The 21,347-nt window shown below is 37.1% G+C and overlaps 1 protein-coding gene and 1 long non-coding RNA gene across 12 annotated transcripts in view; one reads left to right on the forward strand and one right to left on the reverse strand.

Annotated features, from left to right (window-relative positions):
- Positions 1-1,491: 1,491 nt before the first annotated feature.
- Positions 1,492-21,347, reverse strand: part of LOC133666848 (uncharacterized) — a 77,370-nt gene continuing 57,514 nt past the window's right edge. The window contains exons 5-7 of one of the 9 annotated variants that reach the window (XR_009831598.1): positions 5,316-5,391; positions 3,569-4,390; positions 1,492-3,480 (exon numbers count right to left, since the gene is read on the reverse strand). This is a non-coding gene — a long non-coding RNA (uncharacterized LOC133666848). Of the gene's footprint in view, positions 5,392-5,570; positions 5,868-10,217; positions 10,299-21,347 lie in introns of all 9 variants that reach the window. The other 8 variants (XR_009831592.1, XR_009831599.1, XR_009831591.1 and 5 more) reach the window with 8 other exon arrangements.
- The window catches only part of LOC107992891 (protein sister of odd and bowel-like), a 160,067-nt gene continuing 149,562 nt past the window's right edge, over positions 10,843-21,347 (forward strand). The window contains exon 1 of one of the 3 annotated variants that reach the window (XM_028664370.2): positions 10,843-10,867. The gene's annotated coding sequence lies outside the window, so the exon portion shown is untranslated. Of the gene's footprint in view, positions 10,868-11,319; positions 13,609-21,347 lie in introns of those variants that run through there. The other 2 variants (XR_009831589.1, XM_017049004.3) reach the window with 2 other exon arrangements.

Here is a 21,347-nt window from a genome sequence, read left to right on the forward strand (position 1 = left end):
AGATCTCATAAAGAATGGACGAAAAGAGGAATACCTTAATAATTTCTGAATTATTGTACTTGCTTTATGATGAATATTTCTTCGAATACTGCGAATAATCCGAATATTTTGCTAAAATACGTAGTTAGAAAAGTTATGTAAAATGTAAATTATATATTGTAAACGAATAATTCGAATAATTAATACCGTGATGAAGATAAAATGTGGCGAAGAAGAGAATTTAAAATATTTTGCAAACTTTTATATTATGTAATTCATAATGAATATTCATAATAACGGCTGATTGTGGGAAAATTTAAAAAAAATCTGTTATTTTAATATGAAAAAAAACTGAAAAAGATACCAATTATTTTGTAACATAAATTTGCAATATAATTCATATTGCAAAATAAATAAATGGAAAAGATATTCACAAATATTTATAAGAAAAAGAAAGATGACTAAAATAAATGACTAAAATAAAAAAAAAAAACTAAGATACTTTGTAATCTTTAAAAAAATAATACTAAAGAATTACAATAATTAAAATGCAAAATAGCTAATGATAAATAGATAATTTAGTCAGAATGCATGTAATAGCGAATTGACTTCATATATTCTAACCTTGAAAATCGTATGTCGCAATGCTGAACTTTTCTCACTTTTACAAAATGTTCAAATTAAACGTAGAAGATCTAGAGAAAAATGGGATTCTATTAAAACCCAGAAAATTCTAACATAAATTACACACTTAATGAGATTACCATTTTTCCTCCCATTTAATCTCTGTCAAGTGTTTAAATATTAATGTAGAAATACAGAACTTGGAGGATATGATTGGAAAATATTGGAACGTTGCTACAAACTGGAATTCCTCATTTATTTCATAATTTATGCGTTTCTGCGGAATAGTGTGATATATCGGAGATAAGAAAATAGAAATCGATCATATACATCAAAGAAACTAGTATTGATAGAATGGAATTCTTTACGATATCGGATTTAAATTTCCTATAATTCATACTTGCTTGAATTTCATGTTCGTACACCATGGACAATGACTTAATTAATTAATTAATTAATTAACTGCAATTCTTTTTTGATTTTGAAAACACTGTGTTAACATTATCGCGTGTGAATTTTTTTTGTTTGAAATGTTTGAAAAAATGATTAATAAAAAAAGAGAAAGAATTCCATATTTAAATTATAATGGGAAATTCGTGAAATCTTGCGAATAAATTCTTTCTAAAAATTTGATAAAAGATTTTAACAAAAGATATTTCTTCGATATATAAATAAATCGTTTCCTTCGGATAATATTATCAATATATCGTACTTGTTATGAAACAAGATACAAGTTGAATGTTTAAAAATTAAATTTAAATAAAACAACTGTTCTTTGCGAAAACAGGAAATTATTAAAGACTTACCTTCTTTTCAATCTTATCTACGTGCAGATATAACTTGGTTAAAGATAATAAGAAAGTAATTTATTTTTTAAAATGCATCGCGATCGATCGTTCAGGAATTTTATTTATCGAAGTGAAATCAGACCCGAAGTTAATAATAATTTGGAATATCCATAACCTTTATTATTTCACGATTATAACCGAGCTTAGACATTATTAACTATTATGCTCGACTCGTTAGTTATTATTACATTTACCATGTTCTTACTATTTGTATAATTTTATAGACCATTTTATACATATACATATATAAAAATGTTAAAATTATACTTTTACTTACAATTCAACAATTCCTAGAATTCGATTAAAAGTAGAAGACCGTGTATGAAAAACGCAGCCATCGTTGAATTGTCACGGTTCGTAAATTTTATAAACTGGTAGAATTAATAATAATATTAAATTAAATTTATTAAAAATTCTACTGAAAACGTATTTCAAACTACCTATCTTTTCGATATTTATCATTTTTTCCTTCACTTTCCTGTGAAACGAAGATTCTTTTTCACACCTTAATTGCTTTAAAATTTTGTGGGAAAAAATTCGTTCGGACAAAAAACACTTTGAACACAGTATTACATCTTCTTTCCTATAAACAAAATTCCTCGAATCCGTTTCAAGGTTTTACCTACAATTGGAAACTTGTTTCAAGTATTACGCTATAAAATCAATAATATACGTATCTCCATGTTATTATTTATTATATAATCTTCCATTAAATAGTTAATGGAAGAAGAAACTGAAGATCCGAGTGGAATTCGAAGCCAAGCACTGACCCTACTTATGATTTTGAAAACTGGTTTCGATCAGGAGGAAGGCTGTTTTGTAATTTTTTAATGCCAACGATTACGAGACATCCGGTCGTTCGGTTGTAGTTAATGGCCAAAGACGCTAGAGGTCTCGTTGGAATGTAAGTCACCGACTAATGGCGAATCAGAGCTGTTTATGATTTTGAAAACTGGTTTCCCGATCTTTTTAACTGGCGCGAGACATTTGAAAAATGTGCGAACATTGATAAAATAACGAGCGATATCGGTGTCTCGTAATCTAATAATATCAGATATATTCTGCGCTAAGGAGGAAATTATAGTTACAGTTCATATAGTTCAGTAGAACATAAACGTTTGAATGGGAAATATTTCGATCGGATATACAACTATCGAGTGAATGAAACGTGTGATTTTATTTTTTATTTCTTTATTTATTCCGATCCCTATGTGAAATTTATGTAATGACTTTATTTCTTTTAAAAAATATTATAAATAATATTGGTGATTAGATAGAAAGTGTCCTGCAATTGGTGGTATCCACGATAAAATAAAATTTTTCAATTTAAAGTCTTGTGTTAATAAATTTATAAACTAAATTCACCTAATATCAAAGATTTTTGGATCTTTTTAAAAATAGCATTAAAATTTTCTTTTGACCACCAATTTTAACATTTATTTATTATCTTATAAATTAAAAATAATTAAAAATAATTTTAAATTTCATTAACATGCAACTACTTGTAAATGCATCATTTAGTGCATATATTAGATGCATATATATATATATATAAAATTGTGAAATCTGCTCACTACTCACCTATATGCTTTTATCCCATGCTTTTGGAGAAAAGGGTTTAAAATTTGATAGGAGTTTAACGTTGGACAGGTAACATTAAACTGAAGCCCTTTGCAATTTTGGGAGCTGTCATTATATTTCTTGTGACCTACATTCTGTCGAACGTGGAAAGATATTTCAAAAATTATTTAAAAGTATAATTACTTTTAAAATTTGAAATTATAAAATTATTTAAACTATTTTATATTATACTCTTCTCAATTATATATATTATAAACCATTTCTGTGTAGAATATTCATCCAGTTATTTTGTAATAATTCCTAGAGGCGTGTTTAGAGGCTAAATTACGTTTCCTTGCTTCTCTTATCCAATTTATCCCATAGCAGTATAATGGAATCTAGGTCGTGTAATTGTAGTGACTAAATCGTGGTATGTATATTCTTTATTTTTAGATTTGTTCCAAATACCCTTCGTGCAATCCCAAAATAAGTTAAAAAATAAATTGTTTTATAAGTACAAAAAAAATCAATTAATCGTTGATCTAACAATATCTTACTATTTTGATAAAATCTCCAAAATATTTCTTTAAATGAAAATTTGTAATTGAACATTTTTGTTCAATCTTCATCCATATATTCATCTAAATATATTATATTTTTATATCTTTTTTAAATTCATTGCAACATTTTAATTTCAAAAATTATGCAAGATCATTGTTGCAATGTATCATTAAAAATTAATATTAACTTCTCTTATTTCTCATATCTTTATCCACACCTTCATAGTAGATCTTTATAATCTAAAATTATTTTTATATTTTTCCACATTTACTATGAAAGAAACAACATGAAGAAATTATTTTTTTGCAACATTACTATTGCAATACATTTTCTGTACCATTGTTACTAAAATTAACTTATTTTTTAATTCTTCACTCATGTACCAAATTTTTCTAATTCCTATTCGTTCATTTCCTGAAAAAGAACCAAAAGAATACGAACAATTACGGAAACAAAGACGCAAAAATATCCGTCGATTCGTAGGGACTGTTGCCATGTCCGTAAAAAGAATTGTGCTCAATTAACGATTCATCTGTAATGTCTGGTCGAAGAACAGGTTCTCCTACTCATGGATATGGTGATGCTCGTATATATGCCCTGCTTCCTTCCTTTTGCAGAACCTTTTGTAGTTAATTGTATTAATATAACGAGCTGCTTATGCGCAATAACGATGGAAGAGTAATGTGTACAAATGATTGGGCCATTACACGATACGATCGATGCATTGTGTTCATCTGTCCAGGTGGAAAAGAGGCAATTTTTTTTTTTTGTAAGATGATCTTTTCTTCGATTTATTTTCTTTAATCAATATTCCAAATCTAAAGAATATTATAAGCTTATTAATTATCTTTTGAGAATATAGATGATGGATAAAAGAACGTCCATCAAGTTTGAAATATTCTTTCATATAGTAGGATTTTATGTAAAAAGTTAGAAATGTAAGAAATAGTATAAATAAGAGAAACCATCTTTCACAATATAATTCAATGAATCTGAAGAATCTGAACGATTATGAGAGAAATAAAAAGATTAGCGATAAAAACAGATATGTTTTGAAAATTCTTGAGAATGAAAAATTCTTGCCCTGTCCGATTTTATTCGCGTATATGCACAAAAAAACGAAAATTTAAATTAGCTATTCTGTACTCATTTAAATAAAGAAAGGGATAACGTAAAAACAGGCGAATTTCGAAAGCCATCAGCGTTGAAAAATGCTTACACGGCATGATTCTTCTTATTTCTTGTAAGAAATCAGAAGATTATAGTAAAACTAAGTAAAAAAAAAAAAAAAAGAAAAAGGAAAAAAGAACGAGGCGAAATTGGGGAGTCATCAAAATTGATAAATTCTTTCACAGTGTGAATCTACTATGAGTAATCAGTAACTAATAGCCGTTTGTCTAAAAAAAAAATATCATAAAAAAATTGACCAAATATAAAAATATTAAATTATACATCATTAAATTTTCATTTTTCGGTGTAATTTTTTTTTAAAAAGTAATCAATTAGAGGAAATTTTTTTTATCGAAATTATAGTAAATTTGTATTTAGTAAAAAACGATAAATTTCTCTTAATGGGATTAATTTTTTCTTACTATTAAAAAAAACTATACAATTTTATTTAATTAATTTACCATCGCATCAATTTTATCACGAAGAAACAATATTTTTGAAAATTATTATTGCCATAATTGTTTTTAAATCATTCTCAAATTATTCTCCACAAATATTTCAATTAAAACTCACCTTATTCTATATCATTGAAAATTGGGATGACACCGATGATTCCACTATTATCCAGAAACAAGAAAAAACGCATCCACTAGAAATAAAAAAAAGAAACAAACGAATTAACAATATTAAACAGAAATATACAGGATATTAATATATAATACATTCACGAGAATTCGCGTTAAATAAAACGAGAAGGAGACAGTGAGACAGTTCACAGCGCCATCTCTATCTCCATCTCGCTTCATCCAATGCAATCGCTTCAATTACCTTTATAACAAACAATCGATCGATCGAAATTTCTATATTTATTTCGATCTTTAAGATCGATCTTCTCACGAATTATAACACTTATATAGATATAAGGAAGGCAAGTGCAGTTTGGATCGAGGTTAAACGCGTTGCTCGTTCACCGGAAACGCCAACGATTTTGAGTCTCGCTTGCAACAGCCTCGCGGCGGTAGGCTCGTTCCTTTAACGATCCACAATTAGACGAACAACTCCCACGCAAACGTTCGAAGGCGCGCCTTCGACCAAGAATTCCGCCATTATTCTTAAAAGCAACACCTGCGCTGAAACACGTGGGAGGAGGTCAAAATTGGACCAATTTTCGCTAATAAGTAGATTATCTTTAGTAAACTCATGACACGGTTTATTTGAACTGTTTTACGATTATATAGAGATTTTGCCACGACGAGGGATCGTGTCGGGTGCCTGGAGGCGCCTTGTCGAGTACCTTGTATGCGCTAATAGCAGTCAAAGGGTTAATGATTTCAGTAGTTGGTAACGTTATGGTTGTACGGTTGTTACTTTGGAGGAACGTAAAGGCTTCTTTGATATATTGCATTCCAAAAGAAGTATGCAAGTTTGCATTGGCTTGTGATTAAAGTTCGTGGATTTAATTGGTTATTTCGCTTGATTAAACGAAGAAAATTCTTCATTTCTTTCTTTTCTTTTTTTTTTTTTGAAGCGAAGTAGGTCTTCTCTGCTTGCTTGTATAATCAGTATACGATGATATTATTGGAAAAGGAAATTTCTTATCTTAATGGCTTCTGAAATTTGATTATTTTTCCCTTCTTCTAATGTTATTATTATATATTTTTATAATATTCAGCTGTTCAAAAAAATTCGAACGTCCATCATTGTCAATAATCTCTTCGAATCTCTGTACTATATATTATTAATGTTATTTTTACATATTGTCCTCTTACGTTTGACGAGATTATGAATGACTAAGCTTCTCTAATCTTGATAATAATAATAATCATCCAATGATAATACTAATTACGTTAAATTGTACAATGAACACTTTCTACGTGCAATTGCAATGTATACCAAGCCTGTATCATTATCTGTACCTTCTTCTTCGTTTCGACTCGACATCTTCGTAAATATCGTAAAAACAACAGAGAGACGATTCACACGTGGTACAATTACAATAGAAAATTAACGATGGATAACTCGAAACCATAAAACGCTCGATAACACGTATTTACAAATGCACGATTATTATGATTGTTCCCCACGCGAATACAAGATGATAGGATGGAACATTTATTAAGAAGTAACGGATGGATCTAAAACTGGCTGTCTCATCCGAAGAAACTAGGACTAATGAATCCATGTTTTTTCTTCTTCTACGTTTGTTATGGTAAATTTGTAACCTCATGGTTATTTAGTCATCTCTGTATGATTCTTCAGAATTTATTAGATAATGAATTGCGAGGGATATAGAAATGAAGTGAAATATACTTGGTTCGAATATATTGAAAATTGGATGATTATAGTTATCCAAGGACAAAAACTTGTTTTATAAAGCAGAGGTAATTACATTGTCCATTGTCCATTAACCTTGTAAATTTGTATATATTAAAAATATATATATATCAGTTCTCAGCTTACTGTAGGAATAACTGTTGTCATTATTAATTCATATTTTTTAGAATTTAATACTTTAATATTAATTACTTTCTACAGATGCATCGAGTGTTCACCGTTTCAGAAACAGTACCGATAGTAATTTCGATAATTAATTTTTTTTTTTCATATTTTTCCTTATCTTACGTCGTATATTTCTATCATTTCAAAAGAGAATCGCAATTCAAATCAAAAAGATTAATCTACGCTGCAAAGAATTATTAATACAGTCATCCAAAGGATATTTTTTTCTTGTAAAAATAATCGCAATCATTCAATACATGGAGAAATCATTACATCGTTAACACGGTTCACGGAAATGGAGACACATTATTCATCGCTACAGAATTGGATACACAATGTGTAAAAACATTGCTAAGCATCGATGATTCATTAATAAATCGTTATATACAGAGAAATTTTGCCTGCATCTCGTAATTTACGATCTTTCTTCAGAAAATAAAAACACACAGTGTTTCTTCCTGTAATAAGTTTCATTCAAGAAATTTATTTCACCTATTTATTTTGCAAAATTTATTCAAGGATTAACCTGATTTTTTTCTCCCCCTTCGAAGCATATGGAATATATAGAAATTATATATTTCACGATAAATCTTTGTGGCCAATTTTTCAAATTTGACTTGGCAATTTTCAAAAAAGATTGATTACAAAACTGCACACTTTATTAACTCCTTATTGTTTCTACTTCAGAAAACAACATCCAAAATCCATACAAAATTTCTTTTTAATCAACATTTGCATTTAGTTCGTGCATCTAATATATCATCAAATTTCATCGATTAAAAGAGAATGAATCTTCCACTTCTCCTTTCTCTCCTCGATTCGAATCAAACTTTTACACCCTGGAATTCGAAAGCAATTGCAGAATACAATCGAACAATCACTCTGATCCATATCTCATCGATATTAAGTAAAAGGAGCCGAACTTGTGCGACCTTAAACGAACCGTTAACATTATTGAGAATACATCCTGTTCTCCAGCTACCCCTCGTCGCAGAAGAAGGAAGAAGAAGAAGAAGGAGGGGCTGTGAAAAGAAAGACGTGGAGCATAGTCGTTCGCTTCTCTAATATCATCCGACCATCTCTTTGGAAAAATCATCCCGACAACGGAACGTCGGTTTCTCGTTGAAGCGTATCGATACCGCGGACGTTTCGAATCGGCTCCCTCCGAGTTTCAACCGAGCCGAGCCTTAATGGACACGATTAATAGACCCTCCAGCTAATTACTCCGCTATCGCCACTTTTTCCAACTTGCCCTCGAACTCGTTTATCGTAGGATAGAGTCGATTATTAATGCGACCATCGAAGGAATTTCACGATGAGGAAGATAGCGGAGCACGGATGGAATGTTTCGAGAATTAACGGAGGATTAGCTCGCTGTTGTTATTCGGCGTTTATCGAAGATAATTTCGAGAGGCGAAATAGAGGAAATGTGAAATAATTTGGGAACAAAAAGAAAAATTGAAACGAGTATGAAGTAACTTGAAAGAGATAACACTTGAAATCGACGTCTTTGCAGCGTTGATTCTTTTTCTTGGTAAAAAAGAGAATTTCAAAGGAATCGAAGAGGAAAATTTTTCACAACCTCTCCTCTGATCGTTCGATCAAGCAAAAAGAATCTTCAACATCTTCTTTCGAGATGCACAGATTCAAGATTTGTTGAAAAATTCCAGATATCAAATCCTATCAAATCCATCATCCATCCGATAGATTTTCTTCCACAACGTAATCAGAAGCATCGAATTTCCAGCTTGGCACGAGCGTCCTTTTTGTCCACGAATCCTTTTTGTCCCGAGGCTTGACACCGTTGATAAATTCCCCCCCAAAAGGAGGATGATCGAAAGATCGAGGGGATTCCATATCCCCGGGGCGTGCACTCGCCTCTCAATTCTATACACGCGCTAAACTGGTATTTAAAGCGGTTATCATTTATCGCGGAACTGTTCCGCGAGACGGCGAGATCGGGTGGCTGCTGTACACAGATCCTTTTCCCTTCTTTTTTCCCTCTTGGTGTTCAAGCGCACCAGCTGGTGCTCGTGCACGTGCTACGTAGTGATGGGTTCGAGTGGGACGCGAGCATTCGCCAACAATTCGATACTTTGGTGGAGAGAGCACTTTCAAAAGTGAAAGGAAGAAATTGTTGAAACGAATTCAGGAAAAAGTCAATCTCACGCGTGTACACTCTTCTTCGAGACGTTGCACATCTTCTTGATCAAATTGTATTCGTAAATTCTTTTCGAAATTATTAATACATACTCCAAATTAGGTTAGAAAGAGACAAATGGACAAATTGTTATTTATCTTGTTATTCGAAAGTCTTGCTTCGAAATGGAATTTGATTTGTATATGTAGATATACATATATATACAAAACTTGGTCCCATCACTAGTCTTCTGTCTTCCCTGAGAGGAGAGAAAAAGCGAAGACGGTGGAGGCTTAATTGCGGAATACCAGCGCACGTGCACGCGTCGATAACGCGCATCCTTTCCGCTCCTCTCTGACATCATCGATCAAACCACCCCGCGCGTTTCTCTCCTTTTTGCAAACGAGATCTTCGCTTCTTTCGCACGCCGCCATTTTTCCCCATCACGGTTATTAGTCAGGATCAAGATTTTTGCCAGGAAACGGGCGATTTTGTCTTTTTGGAACGGAATCGATCAAAGTGGATGGAATTATTGGCCGGATACGTGAGTGTCGTGGATGATTTTTGTGAGTCGGATGGAGATACGACGGTTTTCTTCGGCTTATCATCCTTCGAACGAATGCGTTTTTGAGCATTTATTTCATCGATCAATTGCGATCTATATGTATATTGTACGTTCTTCTTTCACTACACGTAGATAGAATTTATATGAAAATATCGAAGTGATACTAAATCGATTGAAATTTAAATATTCTCAAAATCAAAGAATTTCTTAAGGAACAGAATCGTAAGATCCAATAAATGTACGATATCTTGATTTCCCCTTATTTACTTACCCTTTCTTCCCTTTACTTCTCCTTCTTTTACTTTTACTTTTACTCCCTTAGAAATGAAAGTGTGTAAATTCACGATAAAACCTAGAAAAAAAAATAAATAAATAAACAAAAAGCGAGAGACCAAAAATCACCCGATCTAAAAAAATTAAACCTCCTTTACAAACCTCGAACTGCCAAAAATTCGATTGGCCGAAAGAGAATCAAACCACCTTTCCAAAAAAAGAAAAAAAAAATTTCCACGAGTTAGAAAAAACGAATCTGTTCCAAACCACCCAGTATATGAGCACAGGGGTCGGTAGCATCCGCACGGAAACGGTATCCCGAAGTAAGTAAGCATCCCGAGCCGAACGAAACGCCGTTCTCCTCCACGCGCAGAGGGCAGGGACCCTTCTTATGCGCTCGTCGAAGTCTCCGCGCGCTAGGCCGGCCAGCAGTAGGTCGAAGCGAGGCCCGAAAAGCTCACGGCCTTGAGAGATCCTGCAGCCCGTGCACGCTGCTGCGTTCAGCAGTAGACCGCAGACCGTACGTCGGTGTTAACCCGGTGTGTTCCATACACACGAGGATCCATAGAGAAAGAGGAATAACGAGGCGGAGAAGCCGAGAAGCGAAGCGAGTCGAGCAGAGTAGGGAAACGCGTGCACACAACTCCGGTGAGTATACTCGTCCCACAGATACACACACACACACACACACATATATATATATATATATACAAAAGTGTACATACTATAACGACGACGAGGATGGCGGTATAATGATGGTGGTGGTGGCGGTGATCGCGACACGTGCAGCTACACGTAGAGAGAAAGACACGGGGCGGCTGTGTGGATGTAGAAAAACGAGGGGCAACGTGGGGTACCAGGACAGGCGAGTGGAGGAGGGGGAAGAAGGAAGAGGTGGAGGAGGATACCTGGCCAGGTGGTAGTGGCGGCTAGGTGGAGGGGAGGGGGGCCGAGAGGTGCCCCTCGGCGAGGTGGTAGGGGCCCGGTGTGGGGGAGCGGGAAGGGGGTGGAAGAGTACCGCTATACCTGGAGTCGCTCGAGGCGAAATACATACCTACCTACCTACCTAGTATATATTCCCTCGGCTCGTTGTACCCGGCTGATACGATCCTCTCTGTCGTCCACTCTCTTTCTCGCTCCGGCCGGCTCTCTCTCTCTTTTTCTCCCTCTCTCCCTCTCGCTCTCTCTCTCTCTACCCCCTTTCGTCGTCGGCGTGCCGAAGCCCCGGCAAGGTATACCGCTGTAAGTCCTCCATGATGCACGCCATAGAGCGCACCGCGGCCACCGTAAGACATTGCGCCACCAGTGTCTTGCCTTGCCTTGCCAACGTCCGACGCCGCTGCCGTCGCCGTTCAGACCGACCGCCGTCGCGTATCTACTCGCCATATCCTCCGGCTAATATATCCTCTACCCGTTCTACGCGAAACAACATCGTCACGGGATAACAGAGGAGGAGATTTCGACGTGGCCGCTATTGATCCCGCTCCCTTCCTGCTTTCCTCGGATCAGGAAACCTCTGGGATTATTCCTCCTCCTGGGGACAAGAGTCGCGGGTTTCCCTCTCTTCCCATCCCGTATCGCGGAGTGAACAATTTTGAACACGAGAATCTGACCAGGGAGTCCAGGTTGGCGGGGGTCCGTCCAAATCGGAGGTGAAACTGTGATTGAGTCCATTTCTTCTTTTTCTTTTCCTTTTCTCCTCTCCCCCCTCCCAGGAGAGACCAATTTTCCCAGGAAGCGGACAAGTTTTTCGCCGAGTTTGAAGAACATCCCGGTGGGTGTTCCAGGAGAAAGGGCGGAAGGGAGGAAGAGATTCGAAGAGGCTCTTCCTCGCGAAATATATATCCGGCTTCTTCCTCTCTATCTATCTATCTATCTATCTATCTATCTATCTCCTTCCTCGCTCTCTTTCTCGGGTAAAAACAAATTCCCGTCAGCCGACCAACCGACCGACCGACCGACGAGAGAATTCGAGGAGATCAGCGCACCGAAGGTGGTGCACACACCGAGGTAGTCTCTCTGAAAGAGGAACACGAAGAGGGTTCCCTCCTCTTTCCCCACCTTTTCCTCCGCCACTCTACCTACCGCTACCTCCATCTCCTCCTTCCTCCACCTCCACCACGCGTACAGTCGTACGGTCGCCGGCGAGCAATACGGTTTACGGCCGCGTGACACTGTCCCGGACAACATCGGCGTCCACGAACAGCTGGATCCACGTTCCGATCGATCCGACTCGGATCCTGCAACCTCCTCCTCCTCCTCCTCCTCCTCCACCTGGTGCACGTAGCATTCCACGATGCATCCGTGTCGTATCCGTTGCGTTTAACCTCGATCGAAAAAATCCATGCCAGCTATCGAACCAAATTCCGAAAAGATACCTCCGCCAAGGGTTTACGACACCTTCGTCTCGTGAGAGAGAGGGAGAGAGGGAGAGAGGGAGAGAGAGATAGAGAAAAGAGCGCTTCTCTCTAACTGTATATCCTCCGTATATCCCGCGGAATATATACGACGACTGTTGGATCGTGGTTGTATCGACGTGTAGTGTGCAGTAGTTGGTAGCGGAGCCAGGAGAGCAACGCGACAAGGGGACAAGGGGAATTAGTGAGTGAGTGAAGAAGAATAAGAAGAAGAAGAGACGACAACGACGACGACGACGACGAAGAGAGGAGCGTCGGCCTCGTTCGTTGGTTCGTTGGTTGGTTCGGACGAGGAGAGAAAAGAAAAGCGCGGTGCATATATGGCCGGCCAGGTGGCAATCTCTGGAAGAAGCTAGCGGAACATACCGTGCCCGTGTTCGGTCGCGAGTGAGAGTGTTTTTCGCGTGTAAACGCTAGCGTGGCGGCGTCCGTGGTTCTCGCGAGACGTCAACATCTGGTAGCGTGTATCCGGCCGCCCGAGCGCGTGCACGTCCCGTTCCCCTGGCACACGGCCCCCTATCCGCCTTCCTCTGCCTCTCTGCATCTCTTCCGCGTGCTATCTGCACGAGTTCCCTTCCAGGATTGTTCCCGTGCGCGAGAATACCTCTACCAATACCTTGTCGCTACACGCCTCGTATACACATACGTGAAAGAATCGAATGATTCGAAGAAGAAGAAGAACCGACGTCTCCTGTTCCATCGCGGTACAACGCGTATAACGTATCATATCGCGGTATATTTCCCACTTTTTTCCCCTCCCAAGAGGTGGTGGAAGGAAACAAGGCTGGAAGCCGTTTTCCAGCATGCCGTGGACGGACGCAGGAACGTCCTCGAGCAACGTTTTGTGACCGGATTCTTGGTGGCAGCCGTAGAGATCCTCGCGCAGCCCAGTGTCCAGTCAGCTGTCGAGGATTATATTCCCGGCCAGGTTATCCCCCAGCGGTGTTGGACGTCCATCTTCTATTCGCAGAGGTTAGTCACTCTCCGCTTCGTTCCGGTATAGTACACACTCGTACGTGCGCTGACTGTGTGCGCGTCAACGCGCGCGCGCAACCGTGTCGCTCGCGTGCAAGCGCACGTATACTACACCTTACGCGTACACTCTCTACGCCTCTACACCCGTGTGGGCAGACGTCCTTACGCGCATCTCGTACGGGTGTAAGCCGTGTATGTATGTAACACACACCGGCACGCACAGGTGTGTACGTGCGTACGTGTGCGGTGGTCTGACCGCGTGGATACGAGTCGGTGCAACGATCTGCGCGTTCGTCGAGCGTTCGTGATAATGTGTGTGGTATGGGTGTGTATGAGGCGAGCACTCGTCCGTGTTGCGAAAGCGGCTAGGCTGTTGCGATTTTTCAGTGGAAGAGTTGTTTCGAGGTGTTTCGCGTGGACAAGTTTTCGCCAAGGCTCTTTCGTCCGGGAAGCGGGAAGGGGATCGAACGCGCTCGCGAAAGCGTAGGAAAGTGAGAATTTTGCATGCGGGAAATCTCTTGCAGAGTTTTTTTTCTTTCTTGTTTTTGGACGAAATGTTTAAATGGAAAATGTTGGATGGTTTCGTTATCTTTTTTTTTTTTTTTAGTATGATTTAATCGAACTGTTGGGGGAGTATGCAAGGGGATGATCGTAGGGGAGGATCGTTCGTAGCTTTTCGTTCTCTTCTCGTTTGGAGATTGTTGAGGGAGACGCGTATGGAAAATTGATTTGGAAAGTTCAGAGTTCAGAGGCACGTTCGAGTTGAAGATACCGAAGGTGGCTGCATCGTTTGCATGCTAATGAAAGAAGTGATATTGAAGTGTCTTTGTTGCTCAACGACGTGAGTAGCAGTTGAAGGTTTCACGTTTTGCAGGACGTTCGAGAATAGAAGTTCAAGAAACACTTTTCATCGTTGGATATATGGTTTTATTATTGTTCGTTGGAATGAAAAATTTAAGGTGAAAAGTAACGATAAAATATGTTTGTTGATAAAATTATACGAATACGTTTCTTACAACAATTTTACGATATACTTCAAATTGAATAATTTCATTTTCCTTCCTGAATCACGGATTTTCGATTCCGTACATAACTTTTTCGTCATTTTATAATTTTGTTCACATCCCGATGAGCAATATATTAGTCTAAAATCATCGATAACTTTAGACCCAACGTTTTGAATTCTACTGAGAAATGATTCCGCTTGTCGAGACAGAGAAATACTTTGAGAGCTGATTCCTTGGTTATCTTCGTGTGTATTGTACGTGTTTGAAATACGAAATTCGTTCCTTCAACTTCCTAGATTAATTAGATATTCAACGAGTTGCTATGCTGATGGCTAGACACGCCGTTACTTTTCGTCTCTGGTGTTTCGATTCATCTTCTGAAACAACCTTACTGCATTTTCTTATAAATATCTTGATTTATCTCGAATAACGCGAGAACGTCAAGTTTTTTTAAATATAAAATTAAATTTTTTTATTCCAAACTGTGTATATTTCGTTTCGCATCGAAAATTTGATTCATTGCATACATAATTGTACACCTATATATATACCTTGGTTTTCATTCAAATTTATACGACAAGATTTGAGGAAAATCTCGAGAAAAATATTTAAATTCCTCGATTCTATGCTTCGTTGAATTTTGAATAAAAATCGAAACATTAGAAAACGAGGAGAGCACAAATACAATCGAAGGAATTAAATCTTTCTCGTGTGGCGGCTAACGATCAATTAAAACGCGAGTTTAGCATTGGAGCACCTGCCATGTTTTGGCACAGCTCGCAATTAAAGCGCTCGTAACTTGAAATATGGCGCGTAAACGTTTGCAACATATTTCAAACAACTACTATAGCGTGTAAATATTACACACGCAGGTATACAAACAATCAAAAGTATCCAGACGTTTGTTTATTTCTACGTCATCTGTTTGCAAAATCGAAGATAATATAATTTGCAAAACAATAAGTTGCATTATGACGGAACAAATATAACGATAGAATTAATCTTCTCGTTCCTAACCTCGACCTTTAATCGTCTGATAAAAAAAAAAATAATAATAATAAATTCTGCGAACATAATGCAATCAAATATGGATGAATGATGAAGACGAAATAAATAAATAATTTTTAAAACGATTGATTAGAATTCAAAATACTAAAGGAAGAAAATTTAACGAACGTCTTTCAATATCTTGAAGAACTGGGATAGCATGCTTCATCGAGAAAACTTGTAGTTTCCAATCCTAACCTAAATACTTCTTCACCTACGTAAATTCAATTCAAACACTGTTTTAGCACCATACGAAACACTTTTCCCTATCTTTTTAAATTTCATTAACGAAACACTCCACGTGCTACATCTTTATTTTACAAATAATTCCCCCCTCCAACCCCTTCAATCTCTTCTTCAATCTCGTACAAACAAACAAACACTAATATACGTATAAGATATCCGAGAAAATAAACGAAAAAACGATCCTCTTGGATAAACTCGGCTCAAACTCAGCGGGGAGAGGGAGGGAGGGAGGGGGGGAGGGGAGAAAGATTAATCGGCAGAAACGAAATTAACCAGATTGTACGTTGTACGAGCATCGGGATCGATCTATCCAATCGGAGGGAGTAAAAACGCGCCTCGGGTGTTATATTCGCATCCAGAATTATGCAATGACAGCGTGAAATTAGATCCCCGCCTCCTTAAGTGAACGCAACCGCACACCTTTGTTCCTCCTGGGGCCAGCGCCGAGGTTGTTGGTCATCGACTTCATTTTTTTCCCCCTTCCCCCTCCCCCTCCGTTCCTTCTGACCCGAAACAGATCTACGATAACGTAATAGTTGGAACGATTGTTTCCATCATGGCGATCCATCCGGCTCGATGCAGCGGAACGATGCAGCTTGCTTTCGCGTCGGGGAGATCGGTAGGGAAGGGAATATCGCTCGTGGAAAACAATTTTTAACTCATCAGTTGTCATCATTGTATTCTCGTCTAATCCGTGTTCAAATAACAACAGTATTACACATTCGTTATCGTTCAAGTTTTTACCAATTTCTTTTTTTTTTTTTTTTTTGAAAAGTTTCAATTTCAACAGGGAAAGGCCATTTCCAATTATTTTCGACCCTTAATCCACGCGTTTAACAATACTTTTGTAAACAGGTCGGGATTCTGTGACGAGATCTCGTGATTGATATTCCTCGTTTCATTGATTTTAGACGACGATTCTCAAAAGAAAGGGAGGGGGGATTCCACGACGTTGCTTTATTTCTCCTCGTTTCACGAGAGAGAGAGAATTGCCCGAGTCGGAAAAATATCGGTATAACGAGCGGCCGATTGGATTTTTACGCTTTTTACGCCGCGTTTCGTGTCCGTTTCTCGCCGCGACACTCGAATACCGGATAAACGCTTCGACTCATCGCAAGAAAACGCCGGGATCTCTCTTTTTCGATTTCTCTACTCCTCGGTTTCTAAGTGGACAAGCGGGCAGGGGAGGGGAGGGAGGAGGAAGGAGGGAAGGAGGGGGAGGGGAGAGGGGAAAAAAATTCTCTTTCGTCTGCTCAAGATTGTTTCCAAGAGTCTCCAAGCCAGTGTGGAATGGAAAACGTTTCGAAAGAATCGGTTCATCTTTATACATAATTCTATTAATCATTGTTAATTCCTTGTTCCTTTTTATTCGATTTGAATCTTGTACAATCTTTGTATACTCTGATATATGATGGAAATTTAAGTAGAAACATAAGTTTGCAAAGGAGAGGCATGGAATTAGGTCGATGATGATATTGTTCCATTTTTCTTTTCTTTTTTTATTATTTATTTTTTGAGATATATATATCGTTATATAGTTGATCAATCGATATCATTTTACTCCTTGCTTATTTTCATTTGTCGTATCATAAAGGTAAAGAATGAAATTCCTTTCTACGTGTATTGTGAAAATTAAGTTAACGTGCATATATTGTTTTATTCCCTGTTTATTTCTGCAAATATTTATCGAAGTATCGTTAATAAAAATAAAGATTTATGGTCAGGTGAAAGTTATGATTTACGCAGTTATTCATAGATACATTTATCAAGTCAATTTTAGGATTTACAATTTCTTTTTCAAGTCCCGGAATAACATACCGGGGATATAATCTCGTAATTAGACGTATTATATAAAATATAATTGATACGACAATGTAAATAACAATAATAAAATGATTCTTGTGTTTTTTTAGATTTTTTTATAATTCTTTCTTCTTCTTCTTCTCCCCCCTCCCCTCTTTTTTCTTTACATAGAATAATCAAATATATTTTTATTCGTCGGTGAAAGAAACACAGAGAAATGTGTGTCAGATTTGAAAATAGAATTAGTTAATATCCATACTTTCATATTCTAGAGTCTAGAGAAAAAAAAAGAAGAAGAAAAACATTAAATTATCCACTATCTATTATACTTACTTTACTGAAAATGATTACCTTAGATTTCGAGGAATGATATTAGGAATCCAAGATGTTATTTCAACGACATTTGCAACGGAGAAAATGATAAAACTATCAGAAATGATCAGAACGATCATAATTTTCTCAACACGGATACCTGTCCATCTACGATTCTCGCATTAACCCTTCCCTGCCAAAGTGGAAAGTGGAAGAATATAAGAAACAAAAGGAACGACTCATGTTACGAAAAAAATCATTTTCCTCGTTTCTAAAGAAGAAAAAATTTAAAATCATCGTCTCGAGAATCGTAAGTTATGTAAAATATTCCTCGTATTTCCATCGAAATTTTTGTCGAATCGAAGAGATGTGCGTGTCGATTGTGTGTCGACTTCCAAGATTCCAAGAATGTTATCCAAGTCGAATTATTCTCTTGCATCGTGCAAGTCCACTCTTACATCCCGGATTTCTCTCAGGCCGGCTCGCTTCAAAAGCGACAATACGTTATGCAAATGAGGGTATGTCAGCGAGATTCTCCCTTCGATTTGCATTAAGCTCGCATCCAACGTCGCTAAGCACTTTCACCCGTTGAGCTACGAGCATCGAAAACGTCCGACAATGCACCGAGGATCGAAATCTGATCGATCCAGAAAGGACGTGCCTCCAAGAATTTTTTTTTCTTTTCTTTTTCTTTTTTTTCCATATCGAGCCTTGATTAATTTAATTCGTTCCAATTATCAATGCTGCGAATTATTACCTCATTGTTTCTTATTGAAACAATGTTTTCTTTTCTTTTTCCCTTTTTTCTTCACGTGGAACTGTCAACCGATTCGTTTTATCGTGTTATCATCAAGTGGAAAGGTGTTTCAGGCGAAATATTTATCAACACTTTGTACGATTGTGTGTTACCAGTCTTCTTTGTTTAGGATTCAGGAAGTTTCGTTCGAGCTGCTTTTTCCTCTCTAAATTAAGAACGATGAATAGCGTATCTGATACAATCCCTGACCACGATTCGTAACAATTCATTCTCTGTTTATGCTACGTTATACTATTTGTAAACACGATCTTGTCGATCTTAATATTTGATCAGAATATTCTTTCCATTTGCTAATAATAATCAGAAAGAAGAGGGAAGACAAAGAATACAGCAGGAGGAACAATTAACCCGGTTTCCAGTCTACTCCCATTTACGCAAGAGATCGATTCGATTAGAGAAGGGCAAAGAAATCTTCTAGGCGTATCTTTATTGTTAATTAATGATTTTTCTATGGTAATTAAGAATAATTTTAATAAATACCGTTAGCCGCACGCGTATCGAAAAAGAATGAAATTTTTAGATTTTCTAATTAACTGTTATAGGAAATCTCCACCGCCACAAACGAGAGAACTTCCTTATCTTTTTATCGTAATTGTGTCGTTAATTAGAAAACCTCTTATTAGAAAACTTTGAACAAGAATTTATTTATTAGGTAATAAATTGATCACAATGAAACAGTAATATCCTGGATCCTTAATTAATCGATGAAATTATATGCATGTGTGCCACGTGGAATACGAGCGAGTATTGCACGTTGTTAATCTAATTTTTAATTAATTATCCGACAAAACAAAATAAATAAATAAATAAATAGAAAATATAGAATATTAAATTATCGAATAACTTGATTTTCAGTAACATTTGCCTTTCTGTTTAAACGATACACGAATGTTCCATTTTGACAATTCGACCGATTATCACCATTCGTTCCTCTTCGTTTCGTTTTAAAAATAAAGAAAAAAATACGAATAATTGATGGAATATTCCCATATACTCTTAAAAATAAAGGAATATATTTTTGTCACTCGTGGAAAAATCACGTACGTGCTAATATAAAACGTATCTTTCGATCATCATTTAATTTGATCTCCACAAATATTCCACCTTCTCTTTCAATCTCTTAAAATTAAATATATAATAGATCCCCCTCCGCCATCCCAAGACTCAACTATAGAGATCATCTCGCACTCGATTATATATATATATATCGTCTGATGAAGTGGTAACACCGTTTATTATTCGCGTTGTAACACGTAACACGGTAAATCGTGCGCCACACGATCAACGGCGCAACGATTCTCCACGCAACGAGAGTCGTGGAATTTCGCGTCGGCAGGCAGAGAAGAAACGACAAGTCTCTCGATGCAAACAAGCTCGACACATGGACGATCGGTGAAAGTGAATTACGATCCTGGCGCCCGCTCGGAAACATGCTTTCCTCGCGGTTTCGAAAAACCGAACAACCGACGATTAGGCGAAACGATTGACCGATCTATTAGACCGGTGTACACGCGAAACACGCGATTTTCACTCGCGATGAGAAATCTTTAATCCCCTCGTCTCTTCCCCTCGAAAACATCGAGCGTTTAATCAAAATGATGATCTCTATCCCGTTTTTATTCCTACTTTTTTGTGTATATAACGATTCATTGATTTTTCAATTGGATATTTTTAGTTCGTGGATCGATATTTTCGTCGTATTGTAAAGGAAATATATGGTAAATAGTCGATTTCTCTGTTCTCTGTTATTATTATTACACTATAATGATGAGAAATGTTGGAAAATTTGAACGAGGAATTGCTTTATGATTTTAAACATTTTCTTCGATAAGTGAATAAATATCTTTTTTCAAGTGGATCGTAAATATTACTAGGCGCCTTAGAAATGTCCCTAGAAATACCTGTCCCTAGAATACTTGCTCCTCGTAGAAAATTGACGAATAAATTCGAATGAATCGTGTGTATTGTACAGAAAAGAAATTTTAAAACCTATTGATTTATAACCATCGATCCAATTCGATATTTTTAGGCGAAGATTTCTCCTTGCGTTTAATTTTTCTCTGTTAAAATTTATTAAAATAACGTCTCTCTTCCCTTCCCTTCTTTCACGAACGAATTTTTCGTTTCTTTGGAAAGAGGATTCAGCACGAGACTCTTCTGTTTCGCTTTCATTTAGATTTAATCTGAGAAAGGAAACAAACTCGGGCTACAATGTTAATAATGGCGGCCGGTCGTCGAGGCGGCGTTGCGTGCGCCGACGAAACGAATAATTGCTGAAAAATTCCTGGTCTCCATCGGCCGCGACCGCCGTGCTATTAATTAACTATAAAACATTCGTGATGGCGAACGTGTCGATCGGTGAACAGTTCTTTCTCGTCCTGAACGTTGTCACGCTGTTTTGCACCAATGATCACGTTTCTTTTTTTGCGCTAGTATCGAGAACGTTGATGCTCATGACAGATGGCGCGCCGATCTTTTTACTAGCTCTTAGCTTTTTTCTTTTT

The sequence above is a fragment of the Apis cerana genome, linkage group LG10 (assembly GCF_029169275.1).
Source record: "Apis cerana isolate GH-2021 linkage group LG10, AcerK_1.0, whole genome shotgun sequence".
NCBI lineage: Eukaryota > Metazoa > Arthropoda > Insecta > Hymenoptera > Apidae > Apis > Apis cerana.